Source organism: Pongo abelii, chromosome 2 (genome assembly GCF_028885655.2).
Source record: "Pongo abelii isolate AG06213 chromosome 2, NHGRI_mPonAbe1-v2.0_pri, whole genome shotgun sequence".
Classification (NCBI taxonomy): Eukaryota; Metazoa; Chordata; class Mammalia; order Primates; family Hominidae; genus Pongo; species Pongo abelii.
In genome coordinates, this window is record NC_085928.1 from 102816939 (window position 1) to 102832367 (window position 15429).

The following is a 15429-nucleotide window of genomic DNA, read 5'->3' on the forward strand; positions in this document are numbered from 1 at the left end:
AAAAAAAAATTAGCCAGGTATGGTGGTTCACACCTGTAATCCCAGCTACTCGGGAGGCTGAGGCAGGAAAAATCACTTGAACCTGGGAGGTGGAGGTTGCAGTGGGCCGAGATCATGCTACTGTACGCCAGCCTGGGCAACAGAGTGAGATTCCATCTCAAAAAAAAGAAAAAAAGAAAAAAGAAGACCACTGGAAGACTTCAGAAGATAACAATTCAAAGAATACTTAACCACCTTCCCTTCAGGAGGGTTGGCAGAACAACTATTGCCTACAGCCCCAGTCCCAAGTCTGTGGTGAGCCCTGCTAGACAGGAACCCCATTGTATTCCCAGTCATGTCCAAGGCCATCTAACAACTACTCCAGTCACTCCTGCAGGAGCACTGGGTCCAGCCCATCAGCAATGCTTATTATCCTTCTTCAGCTATTTAGTCACCTTGTGAACATAAACTAATTCAGTCATCAAACAACCCTATTAAGGAGGTCATGCTCTAATTGTTCCCATTTTACAGATGAGGACATTTACCTCACAAAGCCCTAAGGAGTAAAGATAAGATTTGATTCCAGGTGGTTGATTTGTCTACAAGATCCATGCTCTAAGCCACCACACTGCACTACTTCCCCTCTACTCCCATTTCCCTGAAAGCTATGTGGGAACAAAATAGAGAGTTCAGATCCACACATGTACTATACCTTGGTTTACAACAAAGGGTACAACAAAAATGCAATGCAGAGTGCTGGATAAATTAGATAACCATACTGGCTGGGATAAAGGGGAATGAACCTCGACCCCTATCTCACATCATACAAAAATCAATTCCAGATGGATTACAAACCTAAACGATGGATTCCAAAACCAAACTCCTATCTGCTCCCCATCTGTACCTCCCCCACAATCTTCCCAAGCTCAGAAAATGGCATCTTCCAGTTTATCAGTCCAAATACCATGGAATTCATCCTTAATTTCTCTCATACAATCTATATCCATTTGACCAACAAATCCTATTACCTCTATCTTCAAAACATATCCTGAATCCAACTACTTTCACCACCTCCACCAAGTTATCATCACCTCCTGCTTAGATTTCTGCATTATCTTCCTAGCTGGTTTCCCTACTTTATCCCTTATCCCCCATACAGGCAATTACCTCCATATCAGCCAGAATGATCTTTTAAAAGTCAGATTGTGTCACTCCTCTGCCCAAACTCTCCAACAGCTCTTGCTATTCCACTTGCCTACAATATTTTTTCCCTAGACAACCACCTGGCTAGCCCACTTACTTCCCTCAGGTGCAGTGGCTCACATCTGTAATTCCATCACTTGGAAGGCTGAGGTGGGAGTACTACTTAAGGCCAGGAGTTCAAGACTAGCCTGGGCAACAGAGCAAGACCCCACCTCTACCCAAAAAATTATTTATTTATTCATTTGTTTATTTTTCAGGCAGCCTTCCAAGCCACAGTAGGCTTGGAGATTCCCTATTATTTATTTATTTATTTATCTATCTATTTATTTATTTTGAGGCAGAGTCTCCTTCTGTCACCCAAGCTGGAGTGTAACAGCACAATCTTGGCTCACTGCAACCTCCACTCCCAGGTTCAAGCAATTCTCCTGCCTCAGCCTCCGAAGTAGCTGGGATTACAGGTATCTACCACCATGTTCAGCTAATTTTTGTATTTTTTAGTAGAGACGGGGTTTCACCTTGTTGGCCAGGCTGGTCTCAAACTCCCAACTTCAAGTGATCCACCTGCCTCGGCCTCCCAAAGTGCTGGGATTACAGGTGTAAGCCACTGCATCCAGCCTATTTATTTATTTTCTGAGACAAAGTCTCACTCTGTCACCCAGGCTGGAGTGCAGTGGCACAAAGTTGACTCACTACAGCCTCAACCTCCTGGCTCAAGTGATCCTCCCACCTCAGCCTCCTAAGCAACTGGTACTACAGGTGCTTGACACCATGCCTGGCTTTTTTTTTTTTTTTTTTTTTTTGTAGTAGTAATGAGGTCTTCACTATGTTGCCTAGGCTGGTCTCAAACTCCTGATCTCAACTGATCCTCCCATTTCAGTGTCCCAAAGTGCTTGGATTACAGGCATAAGCCACTAGGCCCAGCCTCTCTACAAAAAGTTTTTTAAAAATTAGCTGGAGTGGTGGTATGCACCTGTAGTCCTAGGCACTTGGAGGCCAAGGCAAGTGGATCCTTTCAGCCCAGGAGTTCAAGGCTACAGTGAGCTCTGTCTCTAAAAAGGAAGCACCACCCCAGAAGGAAGCACCACCCCAGACTACCTACTCTCCCTTTCGTCATAACAGTTATACCTTCTGACATATTGTTTATATACTTGTTTACCATCTATCTCTACCTACTAAAATGAAAATCCCATGAGGAGAGGCATTTTTGTTCCCCCATTCCCAATGCCCACGACAATGCCTGGCAAAGAGCAGGTGCTCAATAATTATTATTGAATGACTGAATGAATGTATCTCTTTTCCCTGCTGCTCTCACACACTGTTACTGCTTTCCTAATGCCCCCTGGTCTCTTTGAGACTTGCCATTGTTTTAGGCAGTGATACTCATGGGGCTACACAGCTTTTTAAGCAACTTTGACTCCAAGCCGACTCTTAACTACCAGGTACCTAACTAACAAGAAATTAATTTCAACTAACACATTTGACAAAGTCTATTCTGATAGTCCTATAGATCATACGGTGATCTGTGGGCTGGTGAGTAGTCACGTAGATTCACAGACAGATGAATAACCTTATTCACTGAATGATAATGGTTCATCTAAAGGGAGATCTCTAGCAAAGTGCCACTAAGTTCTATTCTCAGTTTTATCCTATTCCATTTTTTTCCCCATGATGTGGACAGTCAGTAGTGTGACGGAATTCATCATCTAAGCAAAATGAAAGCACATGCCCCACAAAAACTTGTACATGAATGTTCATAGTGGTCTTATTTGTAATTGAAAACAAAAATGAAAAAACAATTTCCTGGGCCAAAAAAAAAGAAAGAAAACGAAGCTGGGTATGGTGGCTCACGTCTTTAATCCCAGCATTTTGGGATGCGAAGGCAGGCACTTGAGGTCAGGAGTTCAAGACCAGCCTGGCCAACAAGGTGAAACCCCGTCTCTATTAAAAATACAAAAACTTAGCTGGGCATGGTGGCAGGCGCCTACAATCCTGGCAACTCGGGGGGCGGAGGCAGAGGTTGCAGTAAGCCGAGATCGCACCACTGCACTCCAGCCTGGGCGACAGGATAAGACTCTCAAAAAACAAACAAACAAAAACAACAACAACAACAAAAACCGAAATGGATAAACAAATTGGGATATATATCCATAAAGTGGAATACTACTGAGTAATGAAAGGGAATGAGCTATTCAAACATACAAAAATGAATCTCTGGCTGGGTGCGGTGGCAAATGCCTGTAATCCTAGCAGTTTGGGAGGCCGAGGAGGGCAGATTATCTGAGGTCGGGAGTTCAAGATCAGCCTGGCCAACATGGTGCAACCCCGTCTCTACTAAAAAATACAAAAAATTAGGCCGGGCGCGGTGGCTCACGTCTGTAATCCCAGCACTTTGGGAGGCTGAGGTGGGTGGATCACGAGGTCACAAGTTCGAGACCAGCCTAACCAACATGATGAAACCCCATCTCTATTAAAAATACAAAAATTAGCAGGGCGTGGTGGCACACGCCTGTAACCCCAGCTACTCAGAAGGCTGAGGCAGGAGAATTGCTTGAACCCCTGAGGCAGAGGTTGCAGTGAGCCAAGATCACGCTATTGCACTCCAGCCTGGGGGACACAGCGAGACTCCCTCCCAAAAAAAAAAAAAAAAAAACCGGGCGCAGTGGTTCCTGCCTGTAATCTCAGCACTTTGGGAGGCTGAGACGGGTGGATCACGAGGTCAGGAGTTCAAGACTAGCCTGGCCAAAATGGTGAAACCTCCTCTCTACTAAAGATACAAAAAAATTAGCCAGGCATGGTGATTAGTTAGGAAATACATTTATTTTAAAAATCATGTGTTCATAACAGTACTCTTAATTTCAGTTCTTCTATTCCATATCTGTATCTCCTCTGTCCCACAGTGAGAACCTTGTTTCCAACAGCATCAATACATTTACTTATTTGCCCAGTCCTACAATATACTCAAAATAGGTGGGTTTTGTTTTTGTTTTTTTTTTGAGATAGAGTCTCACTGTCACTGAGGCTGGAGTACAGTGGCACGATCTTGGATCACTGCAACCTCCGCCTCCTGGGTTCAAGCGATTCTCCTGTCTCAGCCTCCCGAATTGCTGGGATTACAGGTGCATGCCACCACACCCGGCTAATTTTTGTATTTTTAGTAGAGACAGGGTTTCACGATATTGGTCAGGCTTGTCTCTGACTCCTGACCTCACGTGATCTATGTGCCTTGGCCTCCCAAAGTACTGAGATTACAGGCGTGAGCCTCCGTACCCAGCCTCAAAATAGTTTCAAATAGTTTCATTACAAACAATAAATCTAAGTAAAGATCAAGGTTTTACTTTATTTTTTTTGAGACACAGTCTCACTCTGTCACCAAGGCTGGAGTGCAGTGGCATGATCACAGCTCACTGCAGTCTTGACCTCCCAGACTCAATGAGTCTTCCTGCCTCAGCCTCCTGAGTGGCTTGGACTACAGCTGCACGCCACGCCTGGATAATTTTTAAATTTTTTGTAGTGATGGAGTCTCATTATTTTGTTCAGGCCGGTCTTGAACTCCTGGGCTCAAGGGATTCTCCTGCCTTGGACTCCCAAAGTGCTAAGATTATAGGTGTAAGCCATTGTGGCCAGCTCTAAGATTTTTCTTTTTTTACAGTTTTTTTTTTCCATATAATATATCCCACTGACGCTATATAGACAGAGTACTATATTAAAAGTTACTTGGGGCCAGGTGCGGTGGCTCACGCCTGTAATCTCAGCACTTTGGGAGGCCGAGGCAGGCGGATCACAAGGTCAGGAGTTCGAGACCAGCCTGGCCAGCATGTTGAAACCCCGTCTCTACTAAAAATATACTAAAAATACAAAAATTAGCCAGGCATGGTAGCAGGTGCCCATAGTCAGTCCCAGCTACTTGGGAGGCTGAGGCAGGATAATCACTGGAACCCAGGAGGTGGAGGCTGCAGTGATCCGAGATCATGCCACTGTACTCCAGCCTGGGTGACAGTGAGGCTCCGTCTCAAAAAAAATAAAAAAGTTACTTGGGGCCAGGCACAATAGCTCATGCCTGTAATCCCATCACTTTGGGAGGCTGAGGCGGGTGGATCACTTCAGGCCAGGAGTTTGAGACTAGCCTGGTCAACACTGTGAAATCCCATTTCTACTATCTGGTTGGTGCAAAAGTAATCGCGGTTTTTGCCTTTTTTTTTTTTTGTAAAAAATACAAAAATTAGCTGAGTGTGGTGGGGGTACACCTACAATCTCAGCAATCTCAGCTACTCAGGAGGCTGAGGCGGGAGAATTGGTTGAACCTGGGAGAAAGAGGTTGTAGTGAGCCAAGATTGCACCACTGCACTCCAGCCTGGGTGACAGAGCATGAGACTCTGTCCCCCCCCCAAAAAAAAGAAAAGAAAAGCTACTTGGATTATTTTTTTTTTCACATTTTTCCCACCTTTATTCAGGTTTGATTGTATACTATTTATATAAAACTAATAAAAACCAAGATAATGATCATGTGTCACCCCTGAAAGTTCTTCTTAAGCCGCTTTAAAGTCCTTCTCTCCTCTCTCTGCCCCTAATCCTATCCCTAGAGAAGCACTAAGCTGCTTTCTGTCATTAAGGATTGGTTTGTATTTTCTAGACTTTTAATATAAATGGAATCACATGATGTATTCTCTCTTGCTCTCTCACTCTCTTTTGGAAAAACTCTAAAACCATGTTTTTCCTCTGCTCTCACACCACTACAACAACAATCATCACCACAGAAGACTTCCAGTGACCAAATGTGTGGGGATTTCTCCCCACCACCAAGCGACCAATTAATTCTGCAGTAGGTATCAGCTAGGTGTCCTCCAAATCAATTCTAACACTATCTACCTGGAGATTATGTCAGATAGTGTCAGATCCATTTAAGTGCTCAGTCACAAGACTGCCCCCCGACGCACACCAGTTGATAGGCTTCATGTTGGGGTTCCCATGAACCCCTCTTTGGGTTCAATTAATTTGCTGGAACCACTCACAGAACTCAGAGAAATATGTTCACTGGTTTATTATAAAGGATATTACAAAGGATACAGATGAGGAGATGCTAGGGTAAGGGATGGGGGAAGGGGTGCAGAGCTTCCATACCCTCCCTTTGTATGACACCCTCCAGAAACCTCCGCATGTTCAGCTATCCATAAGCTCTCCAAACTCAGTCCTCTAGGGTTTTTTGTTTGTTGGAGACAGAGTCTTGCTCTGTCACCCAGGCTATAGTGCAGTGGTACAATCTTGGCTCACTGCAGTCTCTGCCTCCTGGGTTCAAGCAATTCTCCTGCCTCAGCCTCCCGCGTAGCTGGGATTACAGGCATGCACCACCATGCCCAGCTAATTTTTGTATTTTTTAGTAGAGACAGGGTTTCACCATGTTGACCAGGCTGGTCTCGAACTCCTGGCCTCAGGTGATCCTCCCTCCTCAGCCTCCCAAAGTGCTGGGATTACAGGCGTCAGCCACCGCACCCATCCCCTCTAGGATTTTTATGGAAGCTTCACGTCAGTATTGCTTCCCCCAGTGTATGAGTGGGACCCTCTCTGGAATGAGGGTCTTATGACCCATAATTAGAAAGGAGGGTTTGGAATTTTAGAGTCCTGCTTTGGGGCAGGTAAAAGGATGGCAGGAGTAGGTCAGAGAGATTCTGTTTCCTGAGGTCTCCCCCTGAGGCCTAACACATGCACCATTATAACAAAAGACTGTAACAAAGACTATGGGAGTTATAAGCCAAATATATATATATTTGAGAGTTATATATATATATGGGAGTTATAAGCCAAATATATATATATATATATATATATCATGGGTATTTTAGGCTTAATACCACATTCTTTCTTATTCTCTCTCTCACTTTCTTGCTCTTTTTCTTTCTCTCTTTCTCAGGAGTTCTGGCTTTCACTCAGCATAATTATTTTGATATTCATTCTTTTTTTTTTTTTGAGACAAAGTCTTGCTCTTAGCCCAGGCTGGAGTGCAGTGGCGTGATCTCGGCTCACCGCAACCTCCACCTTCCAGGTTTAAGCGATTCTCCTGCCTCAGCCTCCAGAGTACCTGGGATTACAGGTGAGCACCACTGCACTCTGTCACCCAGGCTGGAGTGCAATGAAACGATCTCGGCTCGCTGCAACCACTGCCTCACGAGTTCAAGCGATTCTCATTCTTCAGCCTCCCAAGTAGCTGGGACTACAGACATGGGCCACCACACCCAGCTAAGTTTTGTATTTTTAGTAGAGATGGGGTTTCGCCATGTTGGCCAGGCTGGTCTCTAACTCCTGACCTCAGGTGAACCACCTGCCTTGGCCTCCCAAGGTGCTGGAATTACAGGCATAAGCCACCGCGCCCAGCCAAAATATCTTATTTCATCTCAAAAAAGTATGTGAATTTTGATTTCTATGTCATAATTTTCATTATAAAAAACATTTAAATTCCTTACCAGTTGAGGTACCGAATCTCCTAACCTTGACACCACTTCACCAATCTTCCAGTAAAACTGATGTTCTAACAAGTTTGTCAAGTTCATCCTAAAGCTCCATAAACTCCCAGTTACCCCCAACCACAAATGGAGGAACTATGTTTGGAAATAAAACCCTTTGGCAAGCAGTCATTCTTAGAATAACCAGTAAGTTACTTACGTCTGTAGTTTCTGGCCTGGGCTTTGATTTGTTTTACAATAAAATTCTTGAGAAAAGCCCTACTCTTTTTTTTTTTTTGAAATGAAGTCTTGCTCTTGTCCCCCAGGCTGGAGTGCAATAGCACGATCTCAGCTCACTGTAACCTCCGCCTCCTGGGTTCAAGCAATTCTCCTGCCTCAGCCTCCTGAGTAGCTGGGATTACAGGCGCCTGCCACCACGCCCGGCTAATTTTTGTATTTTTAGTAGAAACAGGGTTTCACCATGTTGGCCAGGCTGGTCTCGAACTCCTGACCTCAAGTGATCCGCCCGCCTCAGCCCCCCAAAGTGCTGGGATTATAGGCGTAAGCCACTGCACCCGGGCAAGAAAAGCCCTACTCTTGTCTTAGCTGAACATGGCTGTCCACAACGTAGGCCAAACAATTTGGATGAGATGGTGGTGGCTCAGGATACCTTCTTGGAGAACCAAAGACCAAAGAAACCCAGCACAGATAATAAAGTAAAAGCACTGAAGGAAAAGAACTGGGACATCCGGTTTTTCCTTGCAAATATTCACACAAGAAAAAGGGTAGCCTAAAAGAAATGCAAGTGGTAGTGGGAAGGGGAATCTCATTATTAACTAGGATTTGACATATATCTGGAAAATAGCTGAAATTTTGGAGGGAAAATAGCTGAAATTTTGGAGTGAAACTAGGAACTGGATCCATAAATCTGAATGAATAAGAAACATAAAGCTCTTGTTAAACAAAGAAAACATATTAAATTCTAAGAGTCTCCTTTACCCTCCAATCTTTAGTGCATATTCAAGCCCAGGTTTCTTCTTGTTATTTTTCTCCCATGTTTCTCTGCTGCAGGAGGACAAGAAACTACTTTGGAGAAATAATATTAGGATTTTTGCCATCTGTACAGACTGAAAGACTCTCGGACATCTCTCTTGGTCTGGGCTCCCTATCACGGACAGTTGACAGAGCCATCAACCATTAAATAAGAGTCTACTACAGGCTTAAAGAGTGAAGTAAGGCCGGGAGCGGTGGCTCACGCCTGTAATTCCAGCACTTTGGGAGGCCAAGGTGGGTGGATCACTTGAGGTCAGGAGTTTCAGACCAGCCCAGCCAACATGGTGAAACCCATCTCTACTAAAAATACAAAAATTAGTCGGGTGTGGTGGTGTGTGCTGTAATCCCAGCTACTCAGGAGGCTGAGGCAGGAGAATCGTTTGAACCTGGGAGGCGGAGGTTGCAGTGAGCCGAGATCCTGCCACTGTACTCCAGCCTGCACAACAGAGTGAGACTCTGTCTCAAAAAAAAACCCAAAAAACAAACAACAGTGAAGTGACATCAAGGAAATAAATGTGCCAATTAACCAGCAATACACTGGAAAATCCCTTTACAGAGCCACGAAAACATAGGACTCTACCTGCGACATGTATCCAAACATTCCACACTTTCACATCCACTGGAACATACATTAAGCAGCAACTGGAAATAAACTTTTTAAAATAAAGGCTGGATTATTCCAGGAGTTCTCTTCATCTAAATATTCCAAAGTACCTCATGTTGGGGAACAGACTGGACCTGAAGCTAAGCTAGAAGAAAATATGGAGCCCCAAAACCATTACCAGGCCAAGTGTGGTGGCTCACGCTTGTTATCCCAGCACTTTGGGAGACTGAGGCAGGCAGATTGCTTGAGCCCAGGAGTTCGAGACCAGCCTGGGCAACATGGCAAAACCCTGTCTCTGCAAAAAAAAAAAAAAAAAAAAAAAATTTGTTAGGCCGGGCGCAGTGGCTCATGCCTGTAATCCTAGCACTTTGGGAAGCCAAGGTAGGAGGACTGCTTAAGGCCAGGAGTTCAAGAGCAGCCTGGCAACATAGAGAGACCCTGTGTCTATTTTTTAAAAAAAATTTAAAAGCCTGTAATCCCAGCAGTTTGGGAGGCTAAGGTGGGTGGACCATTTGAGGTCAAAAGTTCGAGACCAGCCTAGCCAACATGGTGAAACCCCGGCTCTACTAAAAAAAAAACAACACATACACACAAAAATTAGCCAGGCATAGTGGCACATGCCTGTAATCCCAACTACTCGGGAGGCTGAGGTAGGAGAATCGCTTGAACCTGGGAGGCGGAGGTTGCAGTGAGCCGAGATCGCACCACTGTACTCCAGCCCAGGCAACAGAGTGAGACTCCATCTCAAAATAAACTAAAATAAAATAATAATTTTAAAAAAATTTTAAAAATTAGCTGTGCATGGTGACGCATGCCTGTAGTCTCAGCTACCTGGGAGGCTAAGGTGGGAGGACCACCTGACCCTGGGGTGCTGCAGTGAGTCATGATCACGCCACTGCACTCTCCAGCCTGGGTGATCCTGGCTGAGACCCTGTCTCAAAAAAAAGAAGAATGAAAGAAAGAAAGAAAGAAAGAAAGAAAAACCATTACATAAGGAAAGCCAATCCCAGAGGCATCAAATTTTGAACCTCTACCTTTAATAACAACAGACCCTAAAGGTGTTAACACCCAACTTTCCCTATCATTCTGAAAGAATAGAGAAAGCTAAGGACAGATATCAGGAGAAAAGAAAAAGGGGGATGAAAAACCAAATCTAAAATGTCTCACAACATGTCATGGGTCCTTTAACATGTTATAAACAAAAAACACGATCTTCTCCTCACTTGAAGGTTGGTTTGAAGACAAAGTCATGGTGCTGTTCTCCAATAGCCAAACCTCCATGTTCTATAATAACCAGTTCTTGCACTACTATCCCACTACTCAACATACAAAGGTCAGTATCATGGAGGAAACAATGCCCTGACTTATTGTAGCAAAGCCAAAAATATCTTTCACTCCCCCATCCACTCCCTATCCTGTTCATCCCACCTTTGTAAGAGATCTCATGATCTTCCTGGGCTTTTACCCATCCCTCTTCAGTCTGCCCTACAAATCCAGTAAGTCACCAAGTCCTATAAAATCCAATGCAACAAGTCTGACCATTTACTCCTCTTGTGTGATCGACTGACACAAACAGTTCTAATCCTCATTACCCTTTCCCATAGAGTTCTACTACAGACCTAACTGATCCTCCCTGTCTACAGGCCATGTTTTTGATACAGTGCTAGAGTAACATTCCTGAAGTCAAAGGTCTAACATTCCTGAAGTCAAAGGTCTGATGGATGCTCCTCGGTAAAAGGGCCCATCGGCCAGGCGCGGTGGCTCATGTCTGTAAGCCCAGCACTTTGGGAGGCTGAGGCGCGTGGATTAATTAAGGTCAGGTGTTTGAGACCAGCCTGGCCAATGTGGTAAAACCCTGTCTCTACTGAAAATGCAAAAAATTAGCAGGATGTGGTGGCATGTGCCTGTAGTCCCAGCTACTCAGGAGGCTGAGGCAGGAGAATCGCTTGAACCTGGGAGGTGAACGTTGCAGTGAGCCAAGATTGTGCCACCAGCCTGGATGACAGAGCGAGACTCCATCAAAAAAAAAAAAAAAAAAAAAAAGCACCCATCAATTCCATGTTGCCTATAAAACAAATTATAAATCACTTCATGATCTGACCATAGGTCATCTCTCCAGTCTCACTCCGGTGATGCCCCCTCTTGTGTCCAGTGCATTAACAAATAAGACGGCTCATCATTCCTTAGCATTTGCCATACTTTCTCTTCTACTTTGCCTTAAACCTGCTGTTACTTCTAACTGTCCTTCCACCTCTGCTCAACAATAATAAACAATCACCTTCTTCCCTCAAAGCAGAAACTAGGAAAGAAAGCAAACATATCATAGGAAAGGGGATTATAAGAATCTATGGTCTCAGAAGCAGCATTGGTTTGAAAAAGGAGCAATGCCTTGAAGACCAAAAGTCCAGCTTTGCCACTTTCTTGCTAAGTTATACTGAGTAAGCCACTCACCTTTCTGAGCCCTAGTTTCCCCATCTGTAAAATGTATCTACCCTACCTAACATACAAGATTATCCAGACAATTAAGTATGCGCCGGGCACAGTGGTTCATGCCTGTAATCCCAGCACTTTGGGAGGCCAAGGCAGGCGGATCACCTGAAGTCAGGAGTTTGAGACCAGCCTGGCCAACATGGTGAAACTCTGTCTCTACTAAATACAAACATTTAGCCAGGCATAGTGGTGCATGCCTGTAATTCCAGCTACTACTCAGGAGGCTGAGGTGGGAGAACTGCTTGAATTCAGGAGGTGGAGGTTGCAGTGAGCTGAGATCACGCCACTGCACTCCAGCCTGGGCAAAAGAGCAGGACTCCGTCTCAAAAAAAAAAGAAAAAGAAAAAGAAAAAAGAAAGACAAGTATGATAAAGTGTGTTATGGGGGGATGGAGCTAAAGCTTATAGGGAAAATTATACCTTTAAATGCTTATATAGAAAAAACATCTGAAAATTAATGAGCTACACACATTCCTAAGAAGTCTGAAAGAAAGGCAAAATAAACCCAAAAGAAATAGAAAATTATAAAGTAGAAATTACAAAGAAAACAAACACAATACACCAAAGCCAAAAGACACAGTTTTTTTAAAAGAATAAGATTGTTCACATGCTTCTGTAAACTATGACAAACAATATAAAAGTAAGCTACAGTTATCCAGTAGAGATGAAACTTCAAATAAAAAGGGCTTAAGTGGCCGGGCGTGGTGGCTCACGCCTGTGATCCCAGCACTTTGGGAGGCCAAGACGGGCGGATCACGAGGTCAGGAGATCGAGACCATCCTGGCTAACATGGTGAGACCCCGTCTCTACTAAAAATACAAAAAATTAGCCAGGTGTGGTGGCGGGCACCTATAGTCCCAGCTACTCGGGAGGCTGAGGCAGGAGAATGGCGTGAACCTGGGAGGAAGAGGTTGCAGTGAGCCGAGATCACGCCACTGCACTCCAGCCTGGGCGACAGAGCAAGACTCCATCTCAAAAAAAAAAAAAAAAAAAAAGGGGGCTGAAGTAAGTTTCCTTTGTGAAATGGTTTCTCAGATCTCAGTACTATTGACATTTGGGACAGATAATTGTTGGGGTGAGCTGGGGGCTCTCCTATGCATTGTAGGATGTTTAATAGCATCCTCAGCCTCTATCCACAAGATGACAGTAGCATCCCCACCCCACCCCCAAGAATCCTGACAACCAATGTCTTCACACATTGTAAACTGTTCCCTAAGAAGCAAAATCATACCAGGTTGAGAACCACTGCTCTAAGAAAACAAAAGGGCCACATCACACTACACCAACTAAAACTGATTCATAGCTATTCTTACTAGTAGAATAGCTAGCTTCTCTGCCCATGACTACGGGATGGCAGCAAGCACAAGACTAAAGAAATAGGCAGGTTTTGGATTTTTCAGGAAAATTATGTAAAGTGCTCAACATGAGAGGAAAAGAAAAGCTTTAGGCCAGGCGTGGATCATACCTGTAATCCCAGCACTTTGGGAAGCCGAGGCAGGTGAATCACCTGAGGTCAGGAGTTTGAGACCAGCCTGGCCAAAATGGTGAAACCCTGTCTCTACTAAAAATACAAAAATTAGCTGGGCGTGGTGGCAGGCACCTGTAATCTCAGCTACTTAGGAGGCTGAGGCAGAAGAATTGCTAGAACCTGGGAGGCGGAGGTTGCAGTGAGCCGAGATCGCGCCATTGCACTCCAGCCAGGGCCGACAAAAGAAAAAAAGCTTTAAGAGGTAAAATAGGGTCAAAGACACCACAGGTAACAGAAGTATCATTTTTACTTTTGTGGCTCTAACACTGTGAAATATAAAAAATGGTCCTTGAGTCAAATTCCAAGAAGTCAGTTAACCTAGCAGAGCACAGCAGGACATAGTGCCTAATGGAACATTTGTTTATCACTCTGAACTTCAATAAAAATGAGTCATTTTAAAATTTTAAAAAAGTATTTAAGGCCGGGCATGGTGGCTCACCCCTGTAATCCCAGCACTTTGGGAGGCCAAGACGGGCAGATCACCTGAGGTTAGGAGTTCCAGAACAGCCTGACCAACATGGAGAAATCCCATCTCTACTAAAAATACAAAATTAGCCAGGCATGGTGGCAGGCACATGTAATCCCAGCTACTCAGGAGGCTGAGGCAGGAGAATCGCTTGAACCCGGGAGGTGAAGGTTGCAGTGAGCCGAGATGGCGCCATTCCACTCCAGCCTGGGCAACGAGCGAAACGCCATCTCAAAAAAAAAAAAACACCAAAACCAAATTGCACAGCTACATTATTCTGAAACAAATCACAATTAAATTCTTGTCATTTCTAAATAAATAATAGTAAAGTCCGCAAAGCATATCATGTAATTTTTGAATAATTAACAATTTTACAAGGAAAAGGGAAAAGAGAATTCCAAGAAGCCAACAGGGAAGATAGTGTGTATATATCCATTACACTCACCAGAAGCATCTAAAATCCAATCTAAACCTGATGGGAGTTCTAAGGGTGTCTGTAAATACAATTATGAGAACCCAAATGATGAAAAGCAAAAAGTGATGCTGACACCTAGGGACTCTAACATCATCTCAGGAACAATGAGAGCCAAGCAAACATTACTGTCTTCCATTATTTCTATTCATTCTACTTTCTAGAAATGAGACTCCAACTGAATAAGCTAGCAATGGAGAGCAAATGCTACTGGAGGGATAAAAGTGAATGGTCATTTCCCTGCAAAAATGGAGAGAGGCTTCTGGACAGTATAAAGGAGGGCAAATGGATTGCCAAGCCACATGACAGCTGTTAGGATGAATGAGAACTGAAGATAGTAAACATCAGCAAAGACAGAGGATCAGTGCTCATCCTCCTGGAATCTGGAGAACGGCAGGAGTATATTTTCCTTAGTTCCTTCACATTCAAGTAATTAGATGATGTAATGAAACGTTCAGTCCCACTAGGGGGTCTGTTATGAACAGACAAAAACCCTATTCCTCAGTCAGTAGGAAGCTTACAGACAACTAAATCCTACGCCATAAAAGGCTGGAATTAATTGAGAAGCCTTGTGGCTGGCCAAAGAACCTAACATTAGACTGAACATTAAAAGTCCAATGCCATTTCAAGAAGCTGAGGGAAAGGAAGGAGTGAGCTGAGCAAACCAAATAGAAGGCATCAAAAGGGGGTCCACCAGCTATAGAGATGTAGTGCCCTCCCAGTAGGGGCAATTTATAGTCACCAGAATGGCCCAACAGGTAGCGCAGCACTGCAGGAGATGCAGTGAGCTTTCTGAAGTTGTGAACCTGTCTGAGAATCTCTGCCCGGACAATTCCCTCATGTACACACAAGCAGAATTGTATGTATAATTTCAGAAAACTTACAGACCACTCACAGTTACCCTCACATCTACCTGAAGAGCCCATGGCCTCCAGACTGCAAAGTCTTACCATAGGAACTCTGCCATTGACTCCTCCATGACCTGGGCAAGTATGCAACACTCGCATCTCCGGACCTGAGTCCATACATCTGTCAGAGACAAGCTAAAGGCTAAAGGTTCTTCCAGCAGTAAAACAAAGCTTATGTGGAGGAACAATAATCCATTTCCTAGGAATGAGCATCTGAATTCATTGCATCTCAGTTCCTAGTCTGTATCTTCCCACTATGGATGGCCTAAGAAATCTAACTGGAAACACCAAGG

The 15429-nt window shown here is 44.2% G+C and overlaps 1 protein-coding gene across 4 annotated transcripts in view; it reads right to left on the bottom strand.

Annotated features, from left to right (window-relative positions):
• The window catches only part of RAD54L2 (RAD54 like 2), a 130404-nt gene that overhangs the window by 61798 nt on the left and 53177 nt on the right, over positions 1-15429 (bottom strand). The gene's annotated exons all lie outside the window — the stretch shown is intronic.